This window comes from Leuresthes tenuis, unplaced genomic scaffold (assembly GCF_036924035.1).
Source record: "Leuresthes tenuis unplaced genomic scaffold, fLeuTen1.0.hap1 SCAF_1, whole genome shotgun sequence".
Lineage (NCBI taxonomy): Eukaryota > Metazoa > Chordata > Actinopteri > Atheriniformes > Atherinopsidae > Leuresthes > Leuresthes tenuis.
Genome location: NW_027325355.1, coordinates 10286459 through 10294345, shown reverse-complemented (window position 1 = coordinate 10294345; position 7887 = coordinate 10286459). Strand labels below are relative to the sequence as shown.

At 42.2% G+C, this 7887-nt stretch overlaps 1 protein-coding gene across 1 annotated transcript in view; it reads left to right on the top strand.

The window, feature by feature from the left end:
- LOC140291454 (uncharacterized) overlaps window positions 1-7887 on the top strand; it is a 392957-nt gene that overhangs the window by 301991 nt on the left and 83079 nt on the right. The window lies entirely within an intron of this gene.

The window sequence follows — 7887 nt, the reverse complement described above, 5'->3', positions numbered from 1 at the left end:
AAGACTTCCTGGAAGCTGAAAAACAGCTGGAAGGTCGCGCACGTGTGATGATCCAGACACTGATGTTTAATCACTGATGTTATTCAGATATTCAAGAGTTGACAATATTCTTGGTTTTCCTGCTGTAAACATTCAACACATTAGTTTTTAAGAGGTTCAAAGCAAAATGCTGCAAAGGTGAAAATCTTTCTCTCACAGCGGTTGTGTTTTTCTGAGCGGTCTGATGTCTGTCCCGCGACCAACTGGACTGGAAACGTCACTAAAACAATGAAGCTGCTGTTTTAGCAGCCTCATGAAGTCGAGTGTCGTCCTGCTGTGAAAAACAGCAGCTGAGAGCTCAGATCAGGCATGAGGAGGGAAAACTGGGCAGAAACCTTCAAACACACCAGACTGAGAGCTGAAAGCACCCAACCACAGAGCCACAGCCAGGACCAGGACCCACAACCAGAACCAGGTACCATAGCTTTGGCAGAACTAACAATCAGCCACTTTAAATATGTTTTAAGCTGTTAAAACGTTTTCATTTTACACTGATTAGGGTCAAATGTGGAACTAACAAATACAAAGAGTCTTCAAGGTCAGATTACAGTTTAAGTACAGACGGTTCACGCTTTGTTGTCCTCTGGTGGGACCATAAAGATGTGAAATGACAGCTGATCATCATGCTGATTCAGCTGCTGCTCTGATGCCACATGTTAACATCTGTCTGTTTGTCTCCAGGTGAACCATGACGAAGTGTATTCTGACCGTCTTTGTCCTGCTGAACGTTTTCACGCTGCTCACGATTCCTGCAGGTGAGACACATCAAACATCTTCATCATTTAGAGTTTCAGCTGCTTTCACACAGAAAAACTCTAAACAGAGTTTAGGAGACAAAGACCTGCCTGATGCAACCAGGAGCTCCATATTCACCTCACAGACGCCTCTTATTTAATGTTGTAAAAGGAGTTTTACTGCCGATCTGTCATGTGTTCATGTTAGCTGCACCAAATAGAGAAATTTCACTCACTTTAAAAAAAAAAATAGTATCACAGATACATTAATACTAACGGGTTAAAAAACAAGCCAAAAGTAACATAAAATCCCCAAAATGCAAACTTCTACACTGCTATATCTTTCTAGAAGTTTAAAGTGGAGAGTGAAACCTACTTTGAAACTTACTCAGGTTCAGGTTGCTTCTTTCTGACCAGCAGCTGCAGCAGTTTCACCTCTGAAATCAATCTAAAGCAGTGTTTGTGCATGGAGTTTGTATTTTCTGTCAATTTTGAACTGAGGAAGGTGAAATGACGGCTCAGCTGATTGGAAACGTTTAGTTCATGATCCTTTAATGTGGTATAAACACATCTTGCATGAATGAATGCATGGACTTGATCTTTATCTGAGTGCATTTTAGATCAGACAGTTATTGCTCATTTAAATACGACTTATTCCTCAGAAGTTCATAAAACCATTCTTATCATCCAAGCTTTGCTTGAGCCACATTATTATTATTATTACCCAGTCGAGCTCTCTGAGCTGACAACAAAAATAAAGTCTTCTGAACCATCAACATATATTTTAGACCCAATTACACCGGACTGTTCGAGGAGGTTTTCCCCTAAATCCACACCTCCACATTGGATTTGATCAGTCCACCACAGAGTTTTAAGGCTGCTGGAATTAAACCTTTACTTGAAACTTTCCTTTTACTCTGGAAGCAGAAATTCCCCCTTAAACTTCTCTGAGCCATAATTGGTGGCAGCAGAGGCCTTGGAGGGAGTCCATTCCCTCTGAGTGCAGCCCACAGAGGGAGTGGGAGAGGTTCCTGAGTCTGTAAACTTCCTCTTGCTGTGTTGAGCTGCAGAGGCCTGGGGATGATTCTGCATCTTCTGGCCTGTTGGCGGCTTCCTCAGAACTTTGCTCTTTGCCACTTTCAAAGGGAAATATGTAGGAACCCTCAGACTCATTCTCCAGAATCTCTTCATCTACTCTGTCACCCCACAGAAGTACAGGAGAGGATATTTTGGTTTGACTCAAAAAGGACTTTTTAAGTAAGTGTTGTTTTTCAGGCGGTTTGTCTTTCAGCCTTTTATAAACTACAGTGATGTCATGTCCTTTGATGACATGTTTCCATTGTGATGTCATGCAGAACTGTGAGGTCATAATCAGTGATGACATCACTTCTTGTGATGTCAGCAGCGATGGTGCTCTGTTCTCAGTCACCAGTCATCACGTGTGCTGTTCTGCTCTCTTTTTCAGCTTTATGATCTTAACTGTAAATAATATGCAGCACATGTTCATAGAGCCCAGGCAATGGTGGGAAACATGGATTGTATGAATGCTGCGTGAAATGTAAATGAAAACAGAAGCAGTGACCTGCAGATCCTTTATATATATGTGATAACTGAATCTGAATGTATCAGTGTCCAGGTCAGTAATAATGTATTTATTGTATGTTACGGTGCTCACAGCTGCTTTCTGCACGCCTCACCTGGAAGTATCTTTGAAGCTGCTTTGTATGTTGTCTACACTGACTGTGAAGCAAAAGTAACACAACAGCCACATCTTCAGGCTGTTCTCAGTGTTTCCAGCACAATCATTCAGCTGTTTTCATGCATCAACATAATACAGTAATAACAGTGTAGTTATAGTTGTTTCTATTCAGAGCTGCTTACAAGCAGAATGGGATTATTTTTTACGTGTCAACATACAGTGTATAACATCATTTCTAGTAAAAATCTGACTGTGAAAGATGTTAAAATGACAGAATCAGCATGTAAATGATAAAGTGTCTTCCTGTGGATGTTCTCAGATATGTACAGTATGAACACTGTGATCCTTTCCCACATGTCCCAGTATGTTTGATTGTGTTCCAAGTGAGGGTCAGACTGGAGAAAGTGTCATGAAGCTGTCACCCTTAAACAATCAATAAAAGCTCTGAATACAAAAGCATTTCAGTGTCATCTCTATAAGTAATGATGAAAGAAGCAAAAGCTTCAGCTGCACCTCCTGAGCTCTACTTTCCATATTGTCTACACTGACTGTGAATCAAAAGCAGCACAACAGCCACATCTTCAGCTTGTTGTTGAAAAGCTGTTCTGACAACATTCACAGCCCAATAAGCAGCACAATGACAGCAGTGTAGTTGGGTTTGTGGGTCAGAGGAAATCTCATGTTCCAGCCATGTGATCCAGAACAACCCATGTGAGTGAAGGACAGACTGCAGCACTGATAAAAATGTCAGTTTGAGATGAATTCACAGGCATCAGTGTGTCAGTGGAACTGAAGGTGAACTGTTTGAGAGCTGAACACTGACAGGACTTTGTTTGCATGATGGAAACATGATGAAGAACAACATGACAAACTAAATCCATCATGTTAGAAGACAGAGTGGGAAAGGAATGAAAGTCAGCAGAAATTCAGCTCCATTATTGAATGAAGTCAAACACATTGAAGAGTTGGATCAGAGTTGAGGAGCTGTGTGGATTTGTAGTTGTGCATTTTCATCCCAGCTGTTAAACAACAGATAACAGTGTGTGTTACTAAATTCACCACCAAGCTGAATGTGTTTGTGGGAACATGAATGTTTTTTAGTCTTTCTGCATCATGTGACCCCGATTTTAATCATCTGCTGTCAGATTCAAATCAAGACCATGAAACCACACAGCAGCTTCAGCTGAGCTGTCAGTCAGCAGCAGCGGTCTTATCTGTGGGCCGCAGGGGCTGATGGGAGCTCTGAGGAGCTGTTAGAAAGCACGTGGCCCTGGTCTGATCTCACAGCTCGTCCTTGTTTGGCCTCAGCTGCATCAGAGCGCCACTTCTCCCCAGGTTCACCAGAGGAAACACCACTGCACAAAATGCTTTTCCTCCCAGCTGCTGCTCTGTGCTGTCTGTGTTCAGGTGAGTGTTTCCAGCCAATCAGGAGCCAGCAAACTCCACCTGGAACACACACTGTCACACTGACCTTCATCTGTCTGTCTGAGTCTCTACAGCGCTGGTTGCCATGGCAGCACAGCTGATCCAGGACCAGTTAACACTGACCAGGAGAGTTGGTCAAAGTGTCTCCTTCAGCTGTGGAACTGACCAGTGTGATGAAAACTGGATATACTGGTACCAGAAGAAAGAAGCAGAAACATTCACAGTGATTCTGGATATTAATAAAGATAGTGGTGATGTTTATAAAGGTTATGGTCATCCTCAGAACGATGATTTATCAGCTGTGAATAAACAGAACGGCTGTGAGAGAGCAGTAAACCACAGCCCAGGTTCACATATTTCACCTCCATCTCAGACAGAGTCACAAACATACTGAGATGAGGGAGTTTCTTCCTCTCTGCTGTCTTTATTTATATAACTTTTATTCAACTTTTTCTTCTTCTTAAGAGAAGTTTTCTGAAGGTTCAAAGATAAAAACTGTGAACATTTCAAAGATTTGTTCTGGAAAATGATCCAAATGAAACTTCAATTCACCATAAATAAAAGCAAAACATTTTAAAGACATTTATTTAATACTGAATGTTTTCATTCAAATGACAGACCAAAACTCCTGCTTTGGAGATGAACCCTCTGTGTAATGCTTCTCACAGTTAAATTTTTATCTGCATTCTGGTGGTAATGTCAACCATGACATCCAGCAGCTCTTTTCTCCACCTCTCGGCCAAACTCGGTAGTTCTTGTGATGAGAGATTTCAACTCGTGTAACCTCTCCCAGGAACTGACAAACTCCAAACAGCTGGTGACATGCGCCATGCAGGACAGCAACACACTGGACCACTTCTACTCCACCATAAAACCCTCATACCACTCCATCCCCCACGCTGCCCTTGGACACTCCGACCACTGCATCATACAGATGGTCCCCACATACAGGCAGCAACTGAGAAGGGCCAAACCATCCAGGACTACAGTAAGGAGGTGGACTCCAGAGGCAAGGGACATGCTTCAGGACTGCATGGAGTCTACTGACTGGGAGTCACTGAGGGGCCCTGAGGATGACGACGGCAGCTTTTCTGACACTGTATGTTCCTGCATCAGCTTCTGTGAGCAGGTCTGCCTCCCAACCAAAACCATCACAAGGCACAATAACCGAAAGCCCTGGTTCTCCAAGCAGCTCAGAGAGCTCAGGCGCCGGAAAGAGCAGGCGTACAGAGAGGGTGACATGGACACATTCAGACTGGCCAGACAGGGCCTCAAGAAGGCCATCAAAAATGCTAAAGAGGACTATAGAGCCAGACTGGAGAGTGATTCAGGCACCAACGACCCTGCAGTTGTGTGGAGTCCCCTCAGAACCATCACAAACGTCCCCTCCCCCGGACTAGCTGACGATCTCAACACATTCTACACCAGGTTTGAGAGACCCCCTGCTGCTCCATTGTCTATATTATTGAATATATCCTCTTACCTATCCTTCTCTCCTCACTCTCCTCAATCTCAAAACTATCTCTCACTTAACTCCCCAAACTATCTCCAAACTATATTAATGCTTTCCAAACTCTAGTATCCAAACTATCCAAACTCAAAACCTGAACTGACTGTAACTCTCCATAAAAAACACACATTTTAAATGGAGACTGGACGTTTATATACCTGTCAATACTTTAGACAAAATCTGAACCGCTTCCTGAAGCAGTCACGTCGTACGGCCGCATAGCGAAGCATAGACATATACAGTAGCGAGCCTTCTGACGTCATCATTTTCGGCTCCTCCCCTAAATGCAGCAAACCGTTCCCTCCGTTACTCCAGACAAGCCTCAGTCAGCACGTCTCTGAACATCACAACAGGAAGCTGCGTACAGGTAAGTCCAGAAAAGAATACATGTAGCGGTCAAACATTTGCAGAAATGCCTTCAAATTGCTTTGTGTCATTGGTTTGATTCCTGCAGCTGGACACGGGCAGTCAGAACATGCACCAGAGAGTGAAAAAGTTTAAATAACCTGGCTGCTATTCACAGTTAGCATGTCCTGCTAATGCTAATGCTAATGCTCTGCAATACCAGACACACAGCCTCAGCTATAAATTTCCCTAAGCCGGCCAGATGGACAAATAACATGGAGCTTTATCCTTTTAGCTGTGTGTGAAACATACTTCTGGGCCCTTTTCTGACCGTTTTTAACAGTTTTTTTTAATAAACGTCTTTCTGTAGTTTTGCTGAAATCTTTTGTCATTTAAAAAGTTTGATGATCAATGTAAAATTTAGAATAGTTCTTTCCAGGCTTATCTGGGTATCGTTTGGCTTTTTGATAAAACTGGAGCACAAACATGAAGAGGAAGTCATAGCATTATTATAAAAACTTGTCGGTGATCCAGGAAAGTATCACACGAGCAGAAGAAATACAGAGTTATCCTCAGTATCAGTGTCCGATTTCTCAGATTTACACTCTGAGAAAGACACCATTAAAAGACAGTCTGACTGTCCTCTTCAGAAGTGTCTCATGAAAACTTCATTATTCAGTTTTCTTTATATATCCAATATTTTATTTTATCCACGAATCAACAAGGATTGATGGCATTATAAAAAGGTTGTACATATATTTACTCATAAAGCCCACATCTGGAGTTAAAATGGAGCTAAAATGATCCTTATTAGGAGGATCTGTGCAACTTTTAGGAGCTGATACTCTGATCTGACCACAACACAAGATCACTTTTTACACTTCAACTGGACACATAAGTTTACCAGTTAAGATAATTTCGTAATTAAAATAAAGGAGATTGTAGGTTATTTGGGTTGAAAAACATTTCAGAGTTTTAAGGGTCTGTGAGTTTCCTTCATCTCAAACTTTAGGTTTCACTAAAGCAGCTTTCTGGAACGAATCACTGGACGAGCACTTCTGATGCCAGAAAAACACTCCTTTATATTTAAATGACAGCCTCAGAATGGTCCACTTCATGTTGTTCTTCAGAGTGTCTCAGATCAGTCAGACAGCTCCTGCTGACGTGCTGTTAGCCACACAGAACTAGATCATTTCCCCACTGAAACATCACATCTTCTCAGTTTCAAGCCTCAGCCCAGACTGAAGCTCCCTGAGTGCTGAACCGTGGGCTTCAGAGTTTAACCTGTGACAAATCTCAGATTACTCTGTTACTTTTCTGGATCCATGACAGCTTCTGGAAATGAGAACAAATTTAGAAACGGAGAAAATCTGAACTTCAGGCTTTGGGATGATATTGGGACCCTTTCCTCAAACAGTATCTTTGTCTTAATGTAGTAAAATGATTTAAGTTGATCATGTTACACTGACTCAGATGAGATTCATGGGATATTTCACACAGTGGGTGTCATTCTACAGAGTATATTATTAATTTTTTTCTGAATTAGATCAAAAAGCTCCAAATATTTTGAACTGTGACCTTAGTGGGTCTTTAAAGAACCAGTTTAAAGTTCACAGGAATTTGAATAAAAACCACAGTTAAAAGTTTAATGAAATGTGACTAGATGGTTAGAAACTGTTCAGAAAGCTTATCAAGAGAAGAAGAAAAGTGGATGTGTGTAAAAACATGCTGCACGCCACCGCTGGATCTTATTGTTTGTACTGACAGTTGCAGACAGAGTCCATCAGTCGGAGGACCAGGACCAGAATGGAGCAGCAGAACCAGGATCCGAACCCCTCCACCAGGAACAGAGCCGGCTCATCCTCTGGTTCCACCGGACTACAGGTCAGTGTGGAGGACGCTAAAGACATGTGGACGAGTTTTGAAGTTCCGTGTATCCTCCGCTTGTTCTGGTGTTTCCTGGTTTCATCTCCTCTCTCTCTGAACTGGAGATACAGATGTGCTGCAGGCTAAATGATCTGCTGGAAGAAAATCAGTGGGCAGATTGTTGTGGTGGGCTTCAGATTTGAGAGGTTCAGGAGCTAATCTTCATTATTTGTGTTTATAGTCTCTGGATTACATTAATTAAACCTGGT